The sequence below is a fragment of the Dendrobates tinctorius genome, unplaced genomic scaffold (assembly GCF_039654945.1).
Source record: "Dendrobates tinctorius isolate UK_male_01 unplaced genomic scaffold, ASM3965494v1 ptg000036l, whole genome shotgun sequence".
Taxonomy (NCBI): Eukaryota; Metazoa; Chordata; class Amphibia; order Anura; family Dendrobatidae; genus Dendrobates; species Dendrobates tinctorius.
In genome coordinates this window covers 6,008,899-6,023,369 of record NW_027361704.1, presented here as the reverse complement: position 1 = coordinate 6,023,369, position 14,471 = coordinate 6,008,899, and positions in this window count along the sequence as shown.

Sequence of the window (14,471 nt, the reverse complement as noted above, 5' to 3'; positions counted from 1 at the left end):
TGCCGGTGGTCTGTACCGACTGTCCGGGGGTCTGTGCAGGCTGCGGGGGTCTGTGCCGGCCTGCCGGGGGGCTGTGCCGGCCTGCCGGTGGTCTGTACCGACTGTCCGGGGGTCTGAGCAGACTGCCGGGGGTCTGTACCGGCCTGCTGGGGGGCTGTGCCGGCCTGCCGGGGGGCTGTGCCAACTGTCCGGGGGTCTGTGCAGGCTGCGGGAGTCTGTACCGGCCTGCCGGGGGGGCTGTGCCGGCCTGCCGGTGGTCTGTGCCGACTGTCCGGGCATCTGAGCGGACTGCCGGGGGGCTGTGCCGGCCTGCCGGTTGTCTGTACCGGCTGTCCGGGGGTCTGAGCGGCCTGCCGGGGGTCTGTACCGGCCTGCCGGGGGGCTGTGCCGGCCTGCCGGGGGGCTCTGCCGACTGTCCGGGGGTCTGTGCAGGCTGCGGGGGTCTGTGCAGGCATCGTCCGATGGGACTAAAAGTCCTATCGGGCGATGCCTGCTACCATGACGGTGATTGACACATTAGCCAATGATGGGACAGTAGTAGTCCCATCATCCGGCCTATGTGTTGAATGTGAAAAAAAATACATACTACATACATACTACATGCTACATACATACTACATACATGCTACATACATACTACATGCATGCAACATACATACATACTACATATATACCACATGCATGCAACATGCATACTACATATATACCACATATATACTACATGCATGCAACATGCGTACTACATATATACCACATATATACTACATGCATGCAACATACATATACAGTGGGGAAAAAAAGTATTTAGTCAGTCAGCAATAGTGCAAGTTCCACCACTTAAAAAGATGAGAGGCGTCTGTAATTTACATCATAGGTAGACCTCAACTATAGGAGACAAACTGAGAAAAAAAAATCCAGAAAATCACATTGTCTGTTTTTTTTTCATTTTATTTGCATATTATGGTGGAAAATAAGTATTTGGTCAGAAACAAGCAATCAAGATTTCTGGCTCTCACAGACCTGTAACTTCTTCTTTAAGAGTCTCCTCTTTCCTCCACTCATTACCTGTAGTAATGGCACCTGTTTAAACTTGTTATCAGTATAAAAAGACACCTGTGCACACCCTCAAACAGTCTGACTCCAAACTCCACTATGGTGAAGACCAAAGAGCTGTCAAAGGACACCAGAAACAAAATTGTAGCCCTGCACCAGGCTGGGAAGACTGAATCTGCAATAGCCAACCAGCTTGGAGTGAAGAAATCAACTGTGGGAGCAATAATTAGAAAATGGAAGACATACAAGACCACTGATAATCTCCCTCGATCTGGTGCTCCACGCAAAATCCCACCCCGTGGGGTCAGAATGATCACAAGAACGGTGAGCAAAAATCCCAGAACCACGCGGGGGGACCTAGTGAATGAACTGCAGAGAGCTGGGACCAATGTAACAAGGCCTACCATAAGTAACACACTACGCCACCATGGACTCAGATCCTGCAGTGCCAGACGTGTCCCACTGCTTAAGCCTGTACATGTCCGGGCCCGTCAGAAGTTTGCTAGAGAGCATTTGGATGATCCAGAGGAGTTTTGGGAGAATGTCCTATGGTCTGATGAAACCAAACTGGAACTGTTTGGTAGAAACACAACTTGTCGTGTTTGAAGGAAAAAGAATACTGAGTTGCATCCATCAAACACCATACCTACTGTAAAGCATGGTGGTGGAAACATCATGCTTTGGGGCTGTTTCTCTGCAAAGGGGCCAGGACGACTGATCCGGGTACATGAAAGAATGAATGGGGCCATGTATCGTGAGATTTTGAGTGCAAACCTCCTTCCATCAGCAAGGGCATTGAAGATGAAACGTGGCTGGGTCTTTCAACATGACAATGATCCAAAGCACACCGCCAGGGCAACGAAGGAGTGGCTTCGTAAGAAGCATTTCAAGGTCCTGGAGTGGCCTAGCCAGTCTCCAGATCTCAACCCTATAGAAAACCTTTGGAGGGAGTTGAAAGTCCGTGTTGCCAAGCGAAAAGCCAAAAACATCACTGCTCTAGAGGAGATCTGCATAGAGGAATGGGCCAACATACCAACAACAGTGTGTGGCAACCTTGTGAAGAATTACAGAAAACGTTTGACCTCTGTCATTGCCAACAAAGGATATATCACAAAGTATTGAGATGAAATTTTGTTTCTGACCAAATACTTATTTTCCACCATAATATGCAAATAAAATGAAAAAAAAAACAGACAATGTGATTTTCTGGATTTTTCTTCTCAGTTTGTCTCCCATAGTTGAGGTCTACCTATGATGTAAATTACAGACGCCTCTCATCTTTTTAAGTGGTGGAACTTGCACTATTGCTGACTGACTAAATACTTTTTTTCCCCACTGTATACTACATGCATGCAACATGCATACTACATATATACAACATATATACTACATGCATACTACATATATACCACATGCATGCAACATACATACTACTAGTGTTAAGCATTCCGATACTGCAAATAACGGGTATCGGCCAATATTCGCTGTATCGGAATTCCGATACCGAGTACCGATATTTTTTCAATATCGGAATCGGAAGTTCCCATACTGCAAAGAGCCACTGCTGTGGCTCTGATTGGCTGCCGAAATGAGGTCATCATGATGCGCGGTCTGTGCGCATCATGATGCGCCATCAGTTCGGACCTTCCGGGGGGGGGTCTATGCCGACTGCCCGGGGTTCTGTACCGGCCTGCCGGGGGTCTGTGCCGACTGCCCGGCGGTCTGTGCGGACAGCCGGGGGTCTGTACCGGCCTCCCGGGGGGCTGTGCCGGCCTGCCGGTGGTCTGTGCCGACTGCTCGGGGGTCTGTGGCGACTGCCCGGGGGTCTGTGCAGACTGCCGGGGGTCTGTACCGGCCTGCTGGGGGGCTGTGCCGGCCTGCCGGTGGTCTGTACCGACTGTCCGGGGGTCTGTGCAGGCTGCGGGGGTCTGTACCGGCCTGCCGGGGGGCTGTGCCGGCCTGCCGGTGGTCTGTACCGACTGTCCAGGGGTCTGAGCGGACTGCCGGGGGTCTGTACCAGCCTGCCGTTGGTCTGTACCGACTGTCCGGGGGTCTGTGCAGGCTGTGGGGGTCTGTACCGGCCTGCCGTGGGGCTGTGCCGGCCTGCCGGTGGTCTATACCGACTGTCCGGGGGCCTGAGCAGTATGCATGTTGCATGTAGTATATATGTATGTTGCATGCATGTAGTATATATGTAGTATGCATGTTGCATGCATGTAGTATATATGTTGTATGTATGTTGCATGCATGTAGTATATATGTAGTATGCATGTTGCATGCATGTGGTATATAGTTAGTATGTATGTATGTTGCATGCATGTAGTATGTATGTAGCTTGTATGTAGTATGTATGTAGCATGTAGTATGCATTTTTTTTTTTTTTTACATTCAACACATAGGCCGGATGATGGGACTACTACTGTCCCATCATTGGCTAACGTGTCAATCACCGTCATGGTAGCAGGCATCGCCCGATGGGACTCGTAGTCCCATCGGACGATCCTGCACAGACCCCCGCAGCCTGCTCAGACCCCCGGACAGTCGGTATAGACCACCGGCAGGCCGGCACAGCCCCCCGGTAGGCCGGCACAGACTCCCACAGCTTACTCAGACCCCCGGACAGTCGGTACAGACCACCGGCAGGCCGGTACAGAGCACCGCGCACTCGGCACAGCCACCCGGCAGGCCGGTACAGACCCCCGGCAGTCAGCTCAGACCCCCGGACAGTCGGTACAGACCACCGGCAGGCCGGCACAGCCCCACGGCAGGCCGGTACAGACCCCCGCAGCCTGCACAGACCCCCGGACAGTCGGTACAGACCACTGGCAGGCCGGCACAGCCCCCCGGCAGGCCGGTACAGACCCCCGGCAGTCCGCACAGACCCCCGGGCAGTGGGCACAGACCCCTGGACAGTCGGCACAGCCCCCCGGAAGGCCGGCACAGCTCCCTGGCAGGCCGGTACAGACCCCCGGCAGTCCGCTCAGACCCCCGGACAGTCGGTACAGACCACCGGGAGGCCAGCATAGCCCCCCCGGCAGGCCGGTACAGACCCCCGCAGCCTGCACAGACCCCCGGACAGTCGGTACAGACCAACGGCAGGCCGGTACAGAGCCCCGGGCATTCGGCACAGCCCCCCGGCAGGCCGGTACAGACCCCCGACAGTCGGCACAGACCCCTGGACAGTCGGCACAGCCCCCCGGCAGGCCGGCACAGCTCCCCGGCAGGCCGGTACAGACCCCCGGCAGTCCGCTCAGACCCTCAGACAGTCGGTACAGACCACCGGCAGGCCAGCATAGCCCCCCGGCAGGCCGGTACAGACCCCCACAGCCTGCACAGACCCCCGGACAGTCGGTACAGACCCCCGGGCAGTCGGCATAGACCCCCCGGAAGGCCCGAAGTGAAGGCGCATCATGATGCGCACAGACCGCGCATCATGATGACGTCATTTCGGCAGCCAATCAGAGCCACAGCAGTGGCTCTTTGCATTATAGGAACTTCCGATTCCGATATTGAAAAAATATCGGTACTCGGTATCGGAATTCCAATACAGCGAATATCGGCTGATACCCGACATTTGCAGTATTGGAATGCTCAACACTAGTAGTATGTATGTATGTTGCATGCATGTGGTATATATGTAGTATGCATGTAGGATATATGGTGTATATGTAGTATGCATGTTGCATACATGTGGTATATATGTAGTATGTATATATGTTGCATGCATGTAGTATATATGTAGTATGCATGTTGCATGTAGTATATATGTAGTATATATGTATGTTGCATGCATGTAGTATATATGTGGTAAATATGTAGTATGTATGTTGCATGCATGTAGTATATATGTAGTATGCATGTTGTATGTAGCATATATGTGGTATATATGTATGTTGCATGCATGTGGTATATATGTAGTATGTATGTTGCATGCATGTAGTATATATGTAGTATGTATGTTGCATGCATGTAGTATATATGTAGTATATATGTATGTTACATGCATGTAGTCTATATGTAGTATGTATGTTGCATGTAGTATATATGTTGTATATATGCATGTTGCATGCATGTAGTATATATGTAGTATGCATGTTGCATGTAGTATATATGTAGTATGCATGTTGCATGCATGTGGTATATATGTAGTATGTATGTATGTTGCATGCATTTAGTATATATGTAGTATGTATGTAGTATGTATTTTTTTTTTTTGTACATTCAACACATTAGCCGGATGATGGGACTACTACTGTCCCATCATTGGCTAATGTGTCAATCACCGTCATGGTAGCAGGCATCGCCCGATGGGACTTGTAGTCCCATCGGACGATCCTGCACAGACCCCCGCAGCCTGCTCAGACCCCCGGACAGTCGGTATAGACCACCGGCAGGCCGGCACAGCCCCCCGGCAGGCCAGTACAGACCCCCGCAGCCTGCATAGACTCCCGGACAGTCGGTACAGACCACCGGCAGGCCAGCACAGCCCCCCGGCAGGCCGATACACACCCACGGCAGTCCGCTCAGACCCCCGGACAGTCGGTACAGACCCCCAGCAGTCCGCACAGACCCCCGGGCAGTCGGCACAGATCCCCGGCAGGCCGGTACAGACCCCCGGGCAGTCGGCATAGACCCCCCGGAAGGCCCGAACTGACGGCACATCATGATGCGCACAGACCGCGCATCATGATGACGTCATTTCGGCAGCCAATCAGAGCCACAGCAGTGGCTCTTTGCATTATGGGAACTTCCGATTCCGATATCCGATATTGAAAAAATATCGGTACTCGGTATCGGAATTCCGATACAGCGAATATCGGCCGATACCCAATATTTGCAGTATCGGAATACTCAACACTAGTAGTATGTATGTATGTTGCATGCATGTGGTATATATGTAGTATGCATGTAGTATATATGTAGTATGCATGTTGCATGTAGTATATATGTAGTATATATGTATGTTGCATGCATGTAGTAAATATGTGGTATATATGTAGTATGCATGTTGCATGCATGTGGTATATATGTAGTATGTATGTATGTTGCATGCATGTAGTATATATGTAGTATGCATGTTGCATGTAGTATATATGTAGTATATATGTATGTTGCATGAATGTAGTATATATGTCGTATATATGTAGTATGCATGTTGCATGCATGTAGTATATATGTAGTATGTATGTTGCATGTAGTATATATGTTGTATACATGCATGTTGCATGCATGTAGTATATATGTTGTATGTATGTTGCATGCATGTAGTATATATGTAGTATGCATGTTGCATGTAGTATATATGTTGTATGTATGTATGTTGCATGCATGTGGTATATATGTAGTATGTATGTATGTTGCATGCATGTAGTATATATGTAGTATGTATGTAGTATGTATGTGGCATGTAGTATGTATGTAGTATGTTTTTTTTTTTTCTTTCAACACATTAGCCGGATGATGGGACTACTACTGTCCCATCATTGGCTAATGTGTCAATCACCGTCATGGTAGCAGGCATCGCCCGGTGGGACTTGTAGTCCCATCGGACGATCCTGCACAGACCCCCCGCAGCCTGCTCAGACCCCCAGACAGTCGGTATAGACCACCGGCAGGCCGGCACAGCCCCCCAGCAGGCCGGTACAGACCCCCGCAGCCTGCACAGACCCCCGGACAGTCGGTACAGACCACCGGCAGGCCAGCACAGCCCCCCGGCAGGCCAGTACAGACCCCCGTCAGTCCGCTCAGACCCCCGGACAGTCGGTACAGACCACCGGCACGCCGGCACAGCCCCTCGACAGGCCGGTACAGACCCCCGCAGCCTGCACAGACCCCCAGACAGTCGGCACAGCCCCCGGCAGGCCGGCACAGCCCCCCGGCAGGCCGATACACACCCACGGCAGTCCGCTCAGACCCCCGGACAGTCGGTACAGACCCCCAGCAGTCCGCAAAGACCCCCGGGCAGTCGGCACAGACCCCCGGGCAGTCGGCACAGATCCCCGGCAGGCCGGTACAGAGCCTCGGGCAGTCGGCACAGACCCCCGGCAGGCCGGTACAGACCCCCGGGCAATCGGCATAGACCCCCCGGAAGGCCCGAACTGACGGCGCATCATGATGCGCACAGACCGCGCATCATGATGACGTCATTTCGGCAGCCAATCAGAGCCACAGTAGTGGCTCTTTGCATTATGGGAACTTCCGATTCCGATATCCGATATTGAAAAAATATCGGTACTCGGTATCGGAATTCCGATACAGCGAATATCGGCCGATACCCGATATTTGCAGTATCGGAATACTCAACACTAGTAGTATGTATGTATGTTGCATGCATGTGGTATATATGTAGTATGCATGTAGTATATATGTAGTATGCATGTTGCATGTAGTATATGTGTAGTATATATGTATGTTGCATGCATGTAGTATATATGTATGTTGCATGCATGTAGTATATACTGTATGTGGTATATATGTAGTATGCATATTGCATGCATGTGGTACATATGTAGTATGTATGTTGCATGCATGTAGTATATATGTAGTATGCATGTTGCATGCATGTAGTATATATGTAGTATGCATGTTGCATATAGTATATATGTATGTTGCATGCATGTAGTATATATGTGGTATATATGCAGTATGCATGTTGCATGCATGTGGTATATATGTAGTATGCATGTAGTATATATGTAGTATATATATGTAGTATGCATGTTGCATGCATGCAGTATATATGTAGTATGCATGTTGCATGTAGTATATATGTATGTTGCATGCATGTAGTATATATGTGGTATATATGTAGTATGCATGTTGCATGCATGTAGTATATATGTAGTATGTATGTTGCATGCATGTAGTATATATGTAGTATGTATGTTGCATGCATGTAGTATATATGTAGTATGTATGTTGCATACATGTAGTATATATGTAGTATGCATGTTGCATGTAGTATATATGTTGTATGTATGTTGCATGCATGTAGTATATATGTGGTATATATGTAGTATGCATGTTGCATGCATGTAGTATATATGTAGTATGTATGTTGCATGCATGTAGTATATATGTAGTATGTATGTTGCATGTAGTATATATGTTGTATATATGCATGTTGCATGCATGTGGTATACATGTTGTATGTATATATGTTGCATGCATGTGGTATATATGTAGTATGTATGTATGTAGCATGTATGTAGTATGTATGTAGCATGTAGTATGTATGTAGTTTTTTTTTTTTTTTTTGTACATTCAACACATTAGCCGGATGATGGGACTACTACTGTCCCATCATTGGCTAATGTGTCAATCACCGTCATGGTAGCATGCATCGCCCGATAGGACTTGTAGTCCCATCGGACGATCGTGCACAGACCCCCGCAGCCTTGCACAGACCCCCGGACAGTTGGCACAGCCCCCCGGCAGGCCGGTACAGACCCCCGCAGCCTGCACAGACCCCCGGACAGTTGGTACAGACCACCGGCAGGCCGGCGCAGCCCCCCGGCAGGCTGGTACAGATCCCCGCAGCCTGCACAGACCCCAGGACAGTCGGTACAGACCACTGGCAGGCCGGCACAGCCCCCCGCAGCCTGCACAGACACCCGGACAGTCGGTACAGACCACCGGCAGGCCGGCACAGCCCCCCGGCAGGCCGGTACAGCCCCCAGGCAGTCCGCACAGACCCTCGGGCAGTCGGCACAGACCCCCGGAAGGTCCGCACACCCCCCCTCGAGAGGCTGTACAAGGACAGAAAAGGGTTTTTCTTATTCCGATACCGGAAGTCCCATAGACTTGAATGGAACTTCCGGTATCGGAATCGGCGATACCCGATACTTTTTTCGTATCGGGCCGATACCATCCGATCCGATATTTTAGGGTATCGAATGGTATCGCTCAACACTAGTCTCCGGACAACAGTGCCAGAGGTTCTACCTTGGCGATCCTGTGAGGAAGCCGAACCAGCTGTGTGTGAGCTGGAGGAAGAGGCCCCAACACGAGCTGAAGAGGTGGTAGGTGGTGCTGTACGTTGACCTACGTCTTCAGTGTGTCTGTGTAACTCCAGCTCGTGCATGGTCCGCACATGCTTCCACATATTAGTGGTATTGAGGTTGCTGACATTTTTCCCTCTTTTGACTCTCTGATGACACAGCTTGCATTTGAGAAAGCAAATGTCATCTGCAACTGTGTCAAAAAAGGACCACACACTGCAAGTCTTGGGAGCGCCCTTTTTGCCTTTTGAAAGTGGAATGCTCCTAACGGGTGCCGAAGTGGAGGCTACAGGCAACCAAGTCTGCCCCCTCCCTCTCCCTCCGGTTTTGGCCGTTCGGGGAATCTCTTCCTCAGAGCTCCTCACACCACCTTCCTGTTCCTCACGCCATGATGGGTCAAGGACCTCATCATCTACACTCCCCTCTTCAAACACCTGCTTCTCCTGGGTTGTCTTGCCAGCACCGTATGCACCAGAAAGTGGTAACTGAGTCTCGTCATCATCTGATGCGTACTGAGGTGTGCTGACCATAGGCACTGGCCCACCCACCTCTTCAGATTCAGAGGGACAAAGAAGTTGTGCATCACTGCATACTCCCTCTTCTTCACATTCTGGAATGCTGCTTGGCTGGCCCCCTCTTTCCAAACCAACAGATTCCGAGAACAGAAGTAGAGACTGTGATGGCTCCTGTCCATGCGTCTCTGACTGCCTGGGCACTTTGGCAGGTGGTGAAGAGACAGATGGTTGCTCTTCGGTGCTCTGGCCCTGAGAGGATGTGGAAGTAATTGAAGTCGATGCGTTAGTTGCCATCCATCCGACAACGGCTTCAATTTGTTCCTCCCGCAGCAGTGGGGTACGGTGAGGTCCTGCAAAGCTGCGCATAAAGGACTGTTGCGTGCTAAAACTGGGGGATGCTGACTCACTGGTGCCAACAGCAGGCACAGAATCCCCACGTCCTCTCCCTGCAGAATCTCCACTTCCTCTCCCTGCAGAATCCCCATGTCCTCTCCCTGCTGAAACTCCACGCCCACGGCCACGTGCCTTACTCCCTGCCTTCTTCATCTTGCTAGACTGAGAAAGATAGGCAGAAAAGTACAAAGGGGGGCCTTAGTGTGCTTATTCCTGAACAGCTGGTTACAGGTATATGAAACACTAATTTTATGAAGTGTGTGTGTCGACTACACTTTAATGGGAGCTAATGTGGCCTACACAACTTTCAAATGTAGTGTTTGGTGAACTTTGTTGTTTTTTTGGGGGGAAAAAAAACTAAAAGGATGTGACCAAAGATTTGAAAGTCAGAGTATCACCAACTTTCTGGAGCTATTACAATGCAGGCAGGTAACCTACAATGCAAAAGATGAGGCTCCAAAAAAATTGGGTAATACTAATCTGGCTGCAGCTGAAGGGCACAAGCCAGAAAAAAGGCTCCTCTATCTACTCCTATATAGTGCTTGCAACCAACCAATGTAGATGGATATGGATGGATGCACACTAATAGGAGAAGAAAAAATGAGCTGCAATTAAAGAAATATATGTGTGAGGCAGTGACGCACGCTGAGCAGCCTACAACCAGACGTAGCTGCAGGACACACTACTCAGCGTGAGCTGCACTGACACACAGTCAGAGACCTCTCAGACAGCCGTGAACAGTGCAGCTAAGTGGGCACTAGCACTGACAGGCTGCAGAAAGGCTCCGCTGTGTACTCCTAGAGTGTTTGCAACCACCGTATATGGATACGGATGGATGCACACTAATAGGAGAAAAAATGAGCTGCAATAAAAGAAAAATGTGTGAGGCAGTGACACGCTGAGCGGCCTACAATCAGACGTAGCTGCAGGACACACTACTCAGCGTGAGCTGCACTCACACACAGTCAGAGACCTCTCAGACAGCCGTGAACAGTGCAGCTAAGTGGGCACTAGCACTGACAAGCTGCAGAAAGGCTCCGCTGTCTACTACTAGTGTTTGCAACCAACGTATATGGATATGGATGGAAGCACACTAGATAGAATTTTTTTAAAATAAGCAGCTCAAAAAGAAAAATATGTATGAGGCAGCAGTGAGGCACGCTGGGCGGCCTACAACCAGACGTGGCTGCAGGACCCACTCCACAGCATGAGCTGCACTCACACAGCCATTGCAGACAGCTGTGAACACTGCTGCTAGGGAAAAGAAAGCTACAGTGGTGGTTTATGTAGCCTGGGTAAAGCACAATATTGTTTTGAGAATCGCTATTTCTAATTGTCCCTCACAGTCTTCAACAGCAGCCTGTCCCTAACTGAATTCACAGCAGAGTGACCAGAAATGGCGGCGGCAGTGGCTTTTATAGTGCATCATGACATCATTTCAGCAGCCAATCACAGCCATGCCAATAGTTAACATGCCTACATGCCTAACAGGATGTGCCCACACTTCTGAGGAATCCCATTGGCTGAATCAAAGCGAGCGGGCTGATAGCATTATGGGAACTTCCGATTCCGGTATCCGATATGAAAAAAGTATCGGAAGTCAGTATCGGAATTCCAATACAGAAAATATCGGACGATACCCGATACTTGCGGTATCGGAAAGCTCAACACTACTGATGACCTGACAGATTCCATCTTGAATCTTATGTATGTTATTTAACAATTCAGGGGTTTCAGATTGATTATAACCCGATGAGACCTGTTTGGTTTCTTTATGAGGAACAGGTTTGAATAATGTCCCCTGTTCCTTTCCCTTTCTGGGACTATGAAGACTACCTTTGTGGATAATAGGTTTTTTTACTCTCGCTATCAAGGTGGATTGTAGCTCTGGAGAGGAGAGTCGCACATTGTCTTTATCGTTTCTGGAGGATACGAGGCAGACTCTATCTTTATTCTTCCCCTGACTAATGTTAGAGTCCATTGATCTGAGTAGATCTTGTGCCACTGTGGAAGGAAGTTTGAGAGTTGGCCATCACCACTTCCTCAGGAAGAGAATTCCAGAGCCTCACTGCTCTTACCATGAAGAACCCTCTTCTATGCTGGTGCAGAAATTGTCTTTCCTCCAAACGAAGAGAATGCCCCCTTGTTCTTGTCACAGTCCTTGGTACAAACAGTTCATTGGAGAGATCTCTGTATTACCCTCTGATATACTTGAACATATATATTAGGTCTCCCCTAAGTCTTCTCTTTTCTAGAAATAGAAAATAGATAAATAAATATATATATATATATATATATATATATATATATATATATAGAGAGAGAGAGAGAGAGAGAGAGAAATAGAAAATAGTAAATAGACCTAATTTTGATAAACTTTCTGGGTATTGTAGTGAACCAACTCCATTTATCATTTTAGTAGCCCGCGTTTGAACCCTTTTAAGTTCAGTAATGTCTTTAATGGCGTCCAAAATTGCACACAATACTCCAATTGTGGTCTGACGAGTGATTTGTAAAGAGGGAGAATTATGTTTTCATCTCGTGTCCCCAGACCTCTTCTAATGCATCCCATGACCCTAATGGCTTTGGTGGCAGCTGCCTGACACTGGGCACTCCAATTTAGCTTCTTATTGACTAAGATGCCTAAGTCTTTTTCCATGTCTGATTTCCCCAGCAGTTTCCCATTTAGTAAGTAATTGTAGCATTTGTTTCTCCTTCCCATGTGCATAACCTTACACTTATCTGTGTTAAACCTAATTTGCCATTTTTCAGCCCAATTCTCCAATTTACTCAAATCTGTCTATAGTTGCAAACTGTCCTCCTTTGTGTTAACTACCTTACATAGTTTTGTATCATCTGCAAATACTGATATTTTACTGTGATAGGCCGGTTTCACATTAGCGCATTTTCAGCGCGCGCACGGCCGGGGATAGCTCCGCCCCCGAGCCGGCTCTCTGCCCGGCGTGCCCGCCCCTTGCTTGTAGCGCCGCCTACTAGCGGACAGCGGCGCCTGCGATCGGCGCACCCTATCTTTAGCATAGGGTGCGCAGATCGTGCGCAGGCCGTGCGCTAGTTGCGCTTTGACCTGTGCTGCGCACTTTTGACGGTGCGCCGTGCACGCCAAAATCCGAAAAGTTTGATTTTGGCGCGCACGGCGCACCGTCAAAAGTGCGCAGCACAGGTCAAAGCGCAACTAGCGCACGGCCTGCGCACGATCTGCGCACCCTATGCTAAAGATAGGGTGCGCCGATCGCAGGCGCCGCTGTCCGCTAGTAGGCGGCGCTACAAGCAAGGGGCGGGCACGCCGGGCAGAGAGCCGGCTCGGGGGCGGAGCTACCCCCGGCCGTGCGCGCGCTGAAAATGCGCTAATGTGAAACCGGCCTAAGCCATCCACTAGATTATTAATAAATATATTAAATAGTAGGGGGCCCAATACAGAACCCTGTGGTACCCCACTAGTAACCCTGGCCCAATTTGAGTATGCACCATTAATAACCACTCTTTGTTTTCTATCACTAAGCCAGCTACCTACCCATCTATACACATTTTCCCATAGCCCAAGCTTTCTCATCTTACTTACCAATCTTTTATGTGGGACAGTGTTAAATGCTTTAGAGATAAATGACATCCAATGATTCTCCTTGGTCCATTTGAGAGCTTACATCCTCATAGAAGCTGATCAGGTTAGTTTGACAGGAGCAATCCGTCATAAATCCATGTTGATATGGAGTTAAACATTTATTAACATTGAGATATTCCATAATAATCTTTATTTTTTATATAGCGCTAACATATTCCACAGCGCTTTACAGTTTGCACACACATTATCATCACTGTCCCCGATGGGGCTCACAATCTAAATTCCCTATCAGTATGTCTTTGGAATGTGGGAGGAAACCGGAGTACCCAGAGGAAACCCACGCAAACACGGGGAGAACATACAAACTCCTTGCAGATGTTGTCCTTGGTGGGATTCGAACCCAGGGCTAACCACTGAGCTATGGTATCCCTTAGAAACCCTTCAAAAATTTTACCAACAACAGATGTTAAGCTTACCAGCCTATAGTTTCCAGGTTCCCTTTTACACCCCTTTTTGAATATTGGTACCACATTTGCTTGCCGCCAATCAAAAGAAACAGACCCTGTTTCTATAGAGTCTTTAAATATAAGGAATAGAGGCCTGTCTATCACATTACTTAACTCCCTTAATACCCGAGGATGAATGCCATCAGGGCCTGGTGATTTGTCAATTTTAATCTTACTAAGGCGGTTCTGCACTTCTTCCTGGGTTAGGCAGGTAATACTTAATGGGGAGGTTACATTTTCACTCTGCATTTCCCCTGGCAAATCCTTTTCCTGTGTGAACACTGTTGAGAAAATAGTATTTAAAACATTTGCTTTTTACACATCGCTCTCTATGATTTCACCCTCATTGTTCTTTAAAGGGCCAACACCATCAATTTTAATCATTTTACTGTTTATATAATTAAAGAATAGTTTGGGGTTTGTT